This window comes from Somniosus microcephalus, chromosome 17 (genome assembly GCF_052327205.1).
Source record: "Somniosus microcephalus isolate GS21.2 chromosome 17, FLI_Smic_1.0, whole genome shotgun sequence".
NCBI lineage: Eukaryota > Metazoa > Chordata > Chondrichthyes > Squaliformes > Somniosidae > Somniosus > Somniosus microcephalus.
This window is the reverse complement of record NC_141003.1, coordinates 69,114,172-69,126,036: the sequence shown is the minus strand read 5'-3', so window position 1 is coordinate 69,126,036 and position 11,865 is coordinate 69,114,172. Positions and strand designations below refer to the sequence as shown.

The window sequence follows — 11,865 nt, the reverse complement described above, 5'->3', positions numbered from 1 at the left end:
TCACCTCACCTATTCTCTTATGTTATCCTCCTTCTGGCATGCACCTCTTGCTTTCCCACTCTCCCATCAGCACAACTCCACCCTTGTGCCTTCCTCATTTCACAAACCCAAGAAATGCAGCCTGCCCACCCAGTGGGTCAACAAGAAGAGGCAGCCTGCCCAGCCAGTGGGTCAACAAGAAGAGGCAGCCTGCCCAGCCAGTGGGACCGCAGGCGGCTGATTCCATCCCGGATACCCCGGCCACAAAGGGGCTGTCTGGGACGCATCCTTCTATCTGATTACTCTTCTTCGGCTTCCTCTTCTTCTGTGTCTTCCTCTTCTGCGTCTTCCTCTTCCCTCTGCAAGCAAATGCTCTAAATGTGAAATGACAGCATAAAATGCTGGAAATACTCAGTTGGTCAGGCAGCTTGTTGACCTTAGACATGAACTCTGTTTTTCTCTCCAGCTGCTGAGTATTCACAGCATGTTCTTTCTTCTCAAAGGCCTTCATTTACCATCCAAGCCCCTGCAAGCGTCCAGCAGTACTCCCTGCACACATAAACATTTTTCACATCTATTGCAGCAAGCCACCACTTCATTAAAATCAAAAAACCAAGTCCAAACCCTTAAATTCAAACTTATCTGACTGATGTGTGTGTCTCTTTAAGAGCTGCAGACATCGCCATTGTCAGCCTTCTTGCAGGCCAGGTTAACCTGGTGTGCTTAGGACCCAACGCTGAATTCATGCTGATTGACGCCACCACGATGCCATTTTTTTTCCAGGGCGCTGCCAGTTTCCAGCAGCGCAAAGGGGGAGAAGAATATGGCGGCAGCCGCAGGAACCGCCACCAGCGGCAGCCGCCATTTTATCGCCATTTCATGGCGCTACGGCGTGGCGGTAAGTAGATGAATTTCTAGCCCATAAACTCCCGAACACCACAGCACAAACCTCCTACGATTAAGCACTTATTGACCAGTAAATTGGCCATCTCATTCCAGGAGGCCAGATTGATGCTGGTAGCAGAGACAGGAAGGTCTCAGTGGCGCAGTGGAGTAGCAGTGTAACAGTAACAGCACGAAAGAGGCGGGATTACAATGACCAAGATTGCCAAACAGACAGAGAGATATTTGAATCGTATGCCTGGAAGTGGACAAAGTACTGTGAATAAAATTGGTGAGCCAGATGCTCATATTGCAATGGGGGGTTATGTTATAAAAGCTTTAACAGAGACTTGGGCTGGAATTTTCCTGAGTTGGGTCGGGTGCGTGCGGGCTGCGTGGCGGGTCGGAACTGCATTGTTCTGATCATCCCACTCCTCAGAGTGACTTTCTGTTAATGGCACCTATTAAGGCAGGCCTGCGCGTTTCCCGGCCCTATCAAATGGTGCAGGTCTGATGACATCATCGATGACTCATTTCCAGCGGGGATATTGAAAGCAGCCTTGGTCACATCGCATTTAAAGGTTCATCTAGGAGTGTGCAGGGAGGATACTGCACTCTCGCACAGATCCTCTAGCCACATATCTAAACCGATGATGTGACCATGACTTTCTGGAGAGCCACTCCTCACCGGGAGTCGCCCTGAGATTAAAAGGCATGTTATATGTGCAAGTTGTTGTTGTAAGGACTCCATCAGTGCCCCCAACTTAAACGCTGCCATCTCTGGCTCCCAAGACCCCATTTAAATGGGGGCAAGCAGCACCCACCCTGCAACTGGTGGGTGTACGTACCAACACCTCCCCGAGGGTCAGTGGTCTGCTAGCCATGAGGTTTTGAGGAGACAGACAGAAGAAGCGCTGTGAGAGCACAAGACAATCGTAGGGGTAGCGTCCAATGTTTCTCATTTGTTGTATCCCAGACATTGCTGCTGGACCCAGGAAAATCAGCTCCTGAACTTTTGGAGTGTTCGTCTTTACGTGATTTGAAAAAAGAATGAGATGCCACCTTTCTTTCATTAAGATGTGTGTGCTGGTTTATAACTATTGACTCTGGATGCATAAAACGTTATCTGTTTAGTGAGGGAGCTACCTTGTCCTCTAGCTCTCTTCTGGCTTAAATTACAGACACATGGTGGACGGTTCCCCTTGAAAGTAAGCTGTGTTTTTATTGCATGTTATCTTAATTTGGGTGTTCCTTCTGTTTGTCCACTTTCTATTTATGGTTCCTCCCGATTACCTCAGTCCCCTTAGAGCATGGTATTTAAGAATCTGAATGGGATTGTTCTCACATCTAAACTACCAGAGGGAAGTACAGAGTGAGCTTGTTTCAGAGAAGAGTCACCCACTGTCTAGGAACAGGTGAGAACAGTAAGGGCTAGAAATTCGGCTCCGTAGTGCCTGATTTTTCAGTGCTACAGGTTCCATTTTGTGACAAAAATGGCGTCCGGAGCGCGCATGCACACTTCTGGTGTGTGCCACGCTGGACACCATCTTTGGAAGGGCAGGCATTAGGAGCATGCAACGCTGATTTGATGCCAGCACTGCCATTTTTATCCTCAATGTTGGGACAAATGCTCGGTCTTAACCTCGCACAGCTGAACATGCATTCTTCCTGCGCTGCGTCCAGGTCCTCGGGGCTATACTGCTGGCCTTCACCAAGGTGGCTATCTGCTCCCATTGGATTTTACACATTTGCCTGGAGGGCCTCCTGGCCCCCTGTGGAAATGGCACCTCTTTGCTCATGTTGACCTCCTGTACCAAGGCCTCCAGAGCTGCATCGGAGAACCTTGGAGCCTGCTCACTCCCCTGTTGTGATGTCATAGTTTGTCTTTCCTCCTCTCACTCTCTTCCCCAGCCAGTTCAATGAGCTGCTGCAGGCAGAATGTACCTCCCCTTTAAGAGGTGCAGACTGACTTTAAGTAGTGCAGGCTAGCTTTAATTGGTGCTGACCTCGCAAAAACTTGGCTCCCTGCACATTCAGTGCTGGGCTGAACGCCACAATCAGGCTAATCAGCTGGCAGCACAAAGTTAGCGTGCTGCCTGCATTCCTTTGAACGGGTGACCACACATCGTGATCACCGCGCCCATTTTCGGGGACAGACTAATTTTTAGCCCTTAGTGTCTGATGTAATTTTAGATTCCTTCACAGTTTTATTGACTTGTTGTGTACCATGGTGTGCGTAAGGTTGGCTGACGAGTGACTATTTTGCTGAGCTGCGATGGTATAATGTTGATCCAAGATGGAATGATTGCCAATGGAAGATTGCAACTGAGTCAACTCTTGTGGCAGGCTCGGTAACCGATATCTGAACACCAATCACTATAGTCTCAATTTAATACAAGACAAAGGGGAAGAGGTTCAGCCTCCTTCAAGCCCGTTTACCAGGTGCAAAACGAGGGAGAAACTTACCAAAATTAGACTGGGATCTCCGGTGCCTGATTTGCTCCCGGGGTTTGAGGGCCGCCGTTTTGGATCGGGCGACTTAGTCGACCAAGGCACCCACCTGAACTCACAAATCGCACAAAATGTTTTCTGTAACTTTTTCACTAGTCATTTTTTTCTTCAGTAACTGAAACTTCTAATGTCCAAAATATGGGTTTAAACAAAATAAAATGAATCAGAAAGTTACATGTTTCACAAATGTATCCATTAAACATAAGAACATAAGAATTAGGAGCAGGAGCAGGTCATTCGGCCCCTGGTGCCTGCTCTGCCTTTCAATAAGATCATGGCTGACTTTCGACCGCAACTCCACTTTCCCACCTGGTCCCCATATCCCTTGATTCCTTTAGAGTCCAAAAATCTATCGATCGCAACCTTGAATATACTCAACGACTGAGCATCCACAGCCTCTGTGGTAGTGAATTCCAAAGATCCACAACCCTTTGAGTGAATACATTTCTCCTCATCTCAGTCCTAAATGGCCGACCCCTTATCCTGAGACTGTGACCCCTAGTTCTAGACTCTCCAGCCAGGGGAAACAACCTATCAGCATCTACCCTGTCAATCCCCCTCAGAATTTTACATGTTTCAACTAGATCACTTCTCATTCTTCTAAACTCCAGAGAGTCTAGACTCATTCTACTCAATCTCTCCTCCTAGGACAACCCTCTCATCCCAGGAATCTAGTGAACATTCGTTGCACTCCTTTTAAGGCAAGTATATCCTTTCTTAGGTAATGAAGACCAAAACTGTACACAATACTCCAGGTGTGGTCTCACCAAAGCCTGTACAATTGCAGCAAGACTTCCTTACTCTTGTACTTCAAATCCCTTGCAATAAAGGCCAACATATCAATTGCTTTCCTAATTGCTTGCTATACCTGCATATTAGCTTTCTGTGTTTCGTGTACAAGGACCCCCACTTCTTTACCCAAAGAGTGGTGAGAATGTGGAACTCGCTACCACAGGGAGTGGTTGAGGTGAATAGTATAGATGCATTTAAGGGGAGGGAGAAGGGAATAGAGGTTTATGCTGATAGATTTAGATGAGGAAGGATGGGAGGAGGCTCGAATGGAGCATAAACGCTGACATGGACTGGTTGGGTCGAATGGCCTGTTTCTGTGCCGTATATCCTATGCAAATCGCTCCCATGCCAAAGACACCAATTTTATTTTTTCACGTAATCACTCCATTAGTGTTACTCAATCTTATAACCAAAGGTATAGCCATGGCAGCAAAGGGGTAGCCATGGCAGCAAAGGGGTAGCCATGGCAGCAAGGGGGTAGTCATGGCAGCAAAGGGGTAGTCATGGCAGCAAAGGGGTAGCCATGGCAGCAAAGGGTGTAAAATTTATTTTTACCTCTTTATGTTAATTATAGTGATTGTCGACAGATGTCATCAACAATTAAAAGGTAGCAAGTGCCCCCTTCTTAAAGGGGCACAACTAATAAACTGTAAATTAAACAAAAAACATTTAAATGAAACAACAAATTAATTTAAAATTTGCTTCTGGGGGGTGATGAAGCACTCCAGTCCCTTTTGTGCCCACTGGTCGCGGAAGGTCTCAAGCGTATTGGTGGACACTGGGTACTCCATCGCTAGGAGCACCCGGGCGCAAACGTAGCCACGGAAGAGAGGCAGGCAGTTGAACCAAACCACCCCCTCGACTGCGGGTTGCCTGGACCAGGCCCAGGAGCAGTCCTACGTAGAGGTCCTCCGACCTGCCCGCCCCCGCTCCGCAGCTGGTGGCCAACGATCAGGGGCATGGGAATCAAATGTGGTCAAAAATTGAGGAGCACCTCCTTCAAATAGTGGAAGAGGGGCTACAACCTCTCGCACTACATGAAACAGAAATTGCAGGGGGCCTGGGAGTCCGTGAACCTGCTTAAAAAATTATTGCACGGGACAGCTCTGTGCAACACCCTCCACACCAAATCCCCGATGGGAAAGGGGGAACCAGGGTGTTCCCACTGTCTCACTGTGTCACACAAAGGTGACCTCACTTCAGCAGCAACAAGGTAAAGAGACTGCTAACAATGGGAGAACAATCTTTCACAGCAGAAAGGCATGAAGCAGTCAGTCAACAACAAGGGCAACTTGCATTCATATAGCACCTTTAATGTAGTAAAATGTCCCAGGGCCCTTCACAGCCGCGATTATCAAACAGAATCTGGCACCGAGCCAGATAAGCAGGTATTCGGACAGGTGACCAAAGTGGCAGGTTTTAAGAAGCGACTTAAAGAAGGAGAGAGAGGTGTTGGGGGGAGAGGTTTAGGGAGGGAATTCCAGAGCTTAGGGCCCAGGCAGCTGAAGGCACGGCCGCCAATAGTGCAGCGATGGAAATCGGGGGGATACAAAAATGGAGTTGCAGGAAAGATGGGCATGGATTTGGAGAGGAAAGGGAGGTTGGAGATGGGGGTGGTAGTTTGCAAGGACAGAGAGGTCAAGTGTGGTTTTTTTTTAGGAGTGGGGTGATGACAGCAGATTTGATGGGGAGCGGGACAGCACCTAAGGGGGAGGGAACCGTTAACAATATCAGCTAACATGGGAGCCAAGAAGGGAAGTTGGGTGGTCAGCAGTTTGGTGGGAAGAGGGTCGAGGGAGCAGGAGGTGGGTCTCATGGACAAGATAAGCTCGGAGAGGGCTTGAGGGGAGATCGGAGAGAAACCAGAGAAAAGATACGAGTGTAGGGCTAGGGCAGGGGGGAAACTTGGGGGGCGGGGGGTTTGGCTTGGTGGACTAGGGGAAGTATAAATCAAGAAATATAAATCTATAAACCTGAACTATACCAACGAGGAACACAGTATTGAAGGAAAAGCAAGATATAAGGGACTTTTTTTCCAGTTTGAGGCTGTTTTGAATAAGATCACTGTCTACATTATGTAAATTTACTTTGTAAAAACATTCCACATCCTGTTGCTAGCTCTAATAACTGGACTCTTGTAAACAGGGTGATTTGAATTACTGCTATTAGAATATCTAACATGTGTCACACTGTAATTTGAAACAACAACTTGGATTTATGTAGCACCTTTAACATAGTAAATCATCCCAAGGCGTTTCACAGAAGCATTATCAAACAATATTTGACAACAATCCACATAAGGAGATATTTTAACACATAAGGAGTAGGTTTTAAGGAGTGTTGTAAAGGAGGAGAGAGGTACAATGGGTGACCTGTTCCCGCACTATGAGTGCTAAATCTATCAGATTCAACTCAAGTCTAAATCCAGTCCCGAAAATAAATGGGGTGAGAGATTGATTCTGTGAATCAGTCAGTTTTTGCATATTGCCCCATAGGCAGGTTGGCCGATCAGGCTGAGATCACTTACACTCGTGACCCAATTTTTGGATAGTTCATTGATCAACATTATAGTCCTAAAGTGGGTGCATGAGCAGAGAGACCTGGGGGTATATGTGCACAAGTCATTGAAGGTGGCAGGACGGGTTGAGAAAGCGGTTAAAAAAGCATACGGGATCCTGGGCTTCATAAATAGAAGCGTAGAGTACAGATGATGAACCTTTATAAAACACTGGTTCGGCCTCAACTGGAGTATTGTGTCCAATTCTGGACACCGCACTTTAAAAAGGATGTGAAGGTCTGAGAGAGAGTGCAGAAAAGATTTACGAGAATGATTCCAGCGATGAGGGACTTCAGTTACGTGGATAGACTGGAGAAGCTGGAGTTGTTCTCCTTAGAGTAGGTTGAGAGGAGATTTGATCGAGGTGTTCAAAATCATGATGGGCCCAGACAGAGTAGATGGAGAGAGACCTTTCCCATTGGTGGAAGGGTCGAGAACCAGAGGACACAGATTCAAGGTGATTGGCAGAAGAACCAAAGGCGACATGAGGAAAAACTTTTTTACACAGCGAGGGTGAGGATCTGGAATGCACTGCCTGAAAGGGTGGTGGAGGCAGACCCAATCACGGCTTTCAAAAGGGAATTGGATAAGTACCTGAGGGGAAAAAAATTGCCGGGCTACGAGGAAAGGGCGGGGAAGTGGGAGTAGCTGAAGTGCTCTTGCAGAGAGCCGGCACGGGCTCGACGGGCTGAATGGCCTCCTTCAGTGCTGTAACCATTCTGCGATTCTACCCACTTCACCTTGGCCAATCCATTTGCCAAAAAGTGCTTGTAATTGTTTAAAATGGCATTTTGAAAAGTATAAGTTGTTGTTTTCGTCTCTTCACTCTCTCCCCATGGAAACAGTGTGAAGTAATGGAAGGATTCGCAGGCTCATTAACAGTCTGACGTTAACTCTGTTTCTCTCTCCACAGGTGCTGCCTGACCTGCTGAATGTTTACAACATTTTCTGTTCTTGTTTCAGATTTCCAGCATCCGCCGTATTTGGCTTTTGATTTAACCTTTTCTACTCACCGACTTCTTAACGTGAGATTCCGTATGTCGGAATGCTAATCTTGTGTGTCTAAAGTGGAAAACGGTTCCATTCAGTCGCACTGACGCTATAAGAGGACTCTGCCTGCATTTCTTGCCTTTTGCCATAGGCTGCAGTCTCTGCTCATTTTTAGTTGCCCAACTTGTCCCTTTGTTTGGACTCCATCCTGCTGGTTATCAGCGGGTTTTATGGGCGGGGCTCTGCAATGCGGGTCTGGCCTCGGCCACATGCTTTGGTTTCATGTTTGCCCTGACCTCCTCTCCCCTCTCGAACCACATTCAGATGGAGCATCAGATACATAATTGTTGTCTAAACAAAACCAGCCTATTGTGCGCTCAGTTCACAGCTCAGGCATACTACAATTCCCAGGAGAACATTCCACATTCCCCAAACAAGTCTCGGCAGGCCCGACGATTCCTTGTTTGCAGCAGGCTATCTAATCAATTGTTGACTTCATGCACAGTGTATCACACGTTGCATTGCATGTGCTTTACTCTGTTACGTAAGCCCTGCCTTGTTTACCCTGTGCTCAACACTCAGACTTTAAGCCGAATCTCAGACCCAGTACGACCTCACCCAGCTAACGTTGGGTACGTATGGGGGTAATTTTAACTGTTACATCGTCCGGTGAAAAATGGGTGATAGCGAAAGGGCTCATAGGAGTGCCAAACACCTCACTCGATTTTCATTTCCATTGAAGTCAATCAAATCGGGTGAGGGGTAAAACGGGCAGCCCGTTCACTATCACCCATTATCCACCCGGCAATAAGAAAAGAAAGACAGAAAGACAGAGACTTGCACCTTTCACAATACAGCACCTTTCACAACCTCAGGACGTCCCAAAGCGCTTCACAGCCAATGAAGTACTTTTGAAGTGTAGTCGCTGTTGTAATGCAGGAAATGCGGCAGCCAACTTGCACACAGCAAGCTCCCACAAACAGCAGTGTGATAATGACCAGATAATCGGTTTCAGTGATGTTGGTTGAGGGATAAATGTTGGCCAAGACTCCCTTGCTTGACTTTAAACTAGTGCTGTGGGATCTTTTACGTCCACCTGAGAGGCCAGACGTGACCTCGGTTTAACATCTCATCCGAAAGACGGCACCTTGGTACTGCATTGGAGTGTCAGCCTGGATTTTGAGTTCAAGGGCAAGATTTTCATTGGGCCGCGGAGTCGGGGTTTGTAAGGTTCTCAAAATTCCAACATTCCCCAAAGTAATTAATCAAAAGGGACCCTGGATGGACTTGATTTTAAAACCAGGGTACCCAAAATGGCTGCGGTAAACCTGGTGACCGGGCCAAATGGGATTTTAAAACAAAGGTTCTGCAAAACAAGCAGGTCAAGGAGTTCAAGTTTTAAACTAATCAAAGACTTTGTAAGGACTGATAAAATGAACAAAAGACTGTACATTCCAGTCATTAAGTTGGAATGGGCTCCATCAAGCCATTAGGCTTTCTGCATTTTAAATCGGGAACCGCTCACCAGAGACATTAAGCCTGAATGGGAGCAATTCACAACTTGTCTTTAACAATGGCCAGGGTTTCGAGGCTACTTTAGACATAACGACTATCACTCTACAGGTCATTTTTATAAACGTTTTTAAACATTTAAACGAGCTCACCCAAATCGGACAAAGGACTGAACTGATTTGGCGCGCAGATAAGGGCTCCCGATGGGGGTATAACTATGGGCCCATCAGGAAGCCACTCTCTCTCTTTCCTCTTCCCTCCTGCCTCTCAACTCGCTGCCAGATTACAACCAGGGCGGGCTGTATGAAGATGACTGCGTGGGGCTTCGAATAAACGGGCCCTCAGTCCAGCTCATTCAACCCAACAGGATCAACCAAGGAAGAACATCAACTGAAGAAGAGCCCGTCCTGCGAGGTAAAATACCCAGGCAGAGACTTTAATATTGGGGTATTTTACCTGGATGGCACCCTTGCAGCGCGCTGGAACCACGTGACGTCGGCAGGCCACAGAGTGCACAAGGAGTGAACCCAAAACCTTCAACTGTTTTTGTTAAACGTAACAATTTCTTGGATTGGTGAGCATGAAGTTCTGGCCCCTCATAGTCTAATCTAGTTAGGTATAGGGGGTGGGAATTAAGGGGATTGCTAATATAGTTGTTTTCCCTCGATTGTGCCGTGTGTTCCCCATTCCCTTTAAGTATAAGCATTTTATGTCTGTAGTGTGCTGTACCAGTAATTTTCTCGTGTAAGATCGTTATAATTTTTCAGTTCAATAAAATCTTGGTTCTTTTACACCAAACCACTTGTCTACTCGATTTTCTGTATCGCTGCCTGTATCTAAGTCCGGTGTCCAGAACCCAGGGGGCGAGCGATTCGAACTGCTCAAAGAAAGTAGTCAGAGGCAAAGCTGACTGACCAAACACGCCTGTGCAAACCCCCTACAGATTGTAGGCATGTGGGGGGTTAAAATCCTGAAACCAGGGGTCCCGCACCCAACCCGCCTCCATGCCAGTTTCAAAGGAGGCGGGTACCTGGCCCGCACTGGGACCCGCCTACCCGAGGCGGGAAGGGATTAGTGCCAATTAACTGCCTGTTAACAGGTAGTTAACAGGCAGTTTTTAGCCTAATCCCTATTTTTAATGCTGAAGTGTGGGATTCCCGATGGCTACAAACCACGCCAAGTTTGCGAGGCGGGCCGTCGGGTTGAAGGACTTGGAGGGGTCGAGATGTCGGTGTTCAGGTGAGTGATGTGTGCATGAGTGCAAAGGTAAGTGTGTTTGGTGTGTCTAAAGTGTTTAAAGAAGTTTAAATGACCTTTTCTTATCTTTTCATCCTTCCTTCCTTTAGGTCTCGGGAGTCCCTCATCTCACCGGCACAGAAAGCAGAATGGCTGCGAACTGTCAAAAGTGACAGCCTTCAGCTTTCTGTGCAGGAGAGATTTCTAACTAAGTCTGTGGAGAAGGACTCAGGTTAGAAGTAAGACTGTCAGTGTTTGACAGCTTCAAATAGCTGTGAAACGCTGATATTTCATCTGTCAAAACCTCTTGACAGATGAAATTTCAGTCTGTGACGTCACCTGTTGCCGGGTGGCCCTTAATTGGCCCGCTGGGCGGGCTCAACAAGGTCAATCAAGTGAAAATCGCGTGGATTGGCCACATCTCGATGGAGGCGGGACTACAACCCCGAAAGTTGTAGTCCCTCCTCCTACCCGACTCCTGAATGAAAATCCTGCCCCAAGTCTCTGGAATGAACCCACAACTTTTTGACTCTGAGGCGAGAGTGCTACCAACTGAGCCACAGTTGACACCGAGAAAAGGTCATAAAGAGACTGGCGTGAGAATTTGAACTGTCACACTGATGCAGGAGGGCCCTCCTTTGAGGTTGTAGAGTTAAAGCACATTGTTACGATACAGTAGGGAGGTTTTACACTATATCTGAGATAAATCCATGTGACAATGGAAGAATATTCCATTCTTCTGAGCAGACATACTTTACTCGATCAGCACAAAAACTCACCAGAAGAATTTTTTTTTAAAGAGAGCAATGAAATGGCAGCTGTCACCAATCCCTAATGAAGCTAATCTTGTCCTACTTCTTCCTTCTGCAGCTGTCTTTAGTTCTGGATTGTCTGCAAACTTCCGCCCATACTGCAGACTCCACTATTCTGTAGACAACTTTTAAAACATTCCGATCAGCAACATCTGCCCTGCTCCGTTGTGCTGAAGGAGTGGGGAACTGGTTGGGTCACATTATGATCTGCAAGCATCAGCTTCGCTCATTTCAAGTCCTTCTGACATCACTTGAACTGACACACTTGAATTTACACATTCAGCACAATTGGCAGCCACTGTTGTGTCCCAGTGGATGTTGAACCGTGCCACCACTGCAAGTATTAATGTTGGCCAATGACCGAAGATAGAGGTGGCAAATAATGTAGGCAGCAACTGAGAAAATTGGCACTCCTAGGAAAATGGCATATAGTTGGCGCTATTTGCCCAATACTGGCAGCTGCCCGTGATAAGTGTGGACGGTGTAAGTGGTGCAGACCGTATCCACATTCCCTCCCGTTCTTTTGCAGGAAGAATTAACATAAGTACAAGGAAGGCTGGTGTGGAAATCCAAATGTTGGCGGTACAAACATGG

The 11,865-nt window shown here is 47.1% G+C and overlaps 1 long non-coding RNA gene across 1 annotated transcript; it reads left to right on the top strand.

Moving 5' to 3' along the window:
• The first annotated feature begins 719 nt into the window (after positions 1 to 719).
• Positions 720 to 10,021, top strand: LOC147105824 (uncharacterized). The gene is made up of 4 exons (XR_015081595.1): positions 720 to 877; positions 979 to 1,153; positions 4,021 to 4,073; positions 7,685 to 10,021. It is a non-coding gene; the product is annotated as an uncharacterized LOC147105824 (long non-coding RNA).
• The last annotated feature ends 1,844 nt before the right edge of the window (positions 10,022 to 11,865 follow it).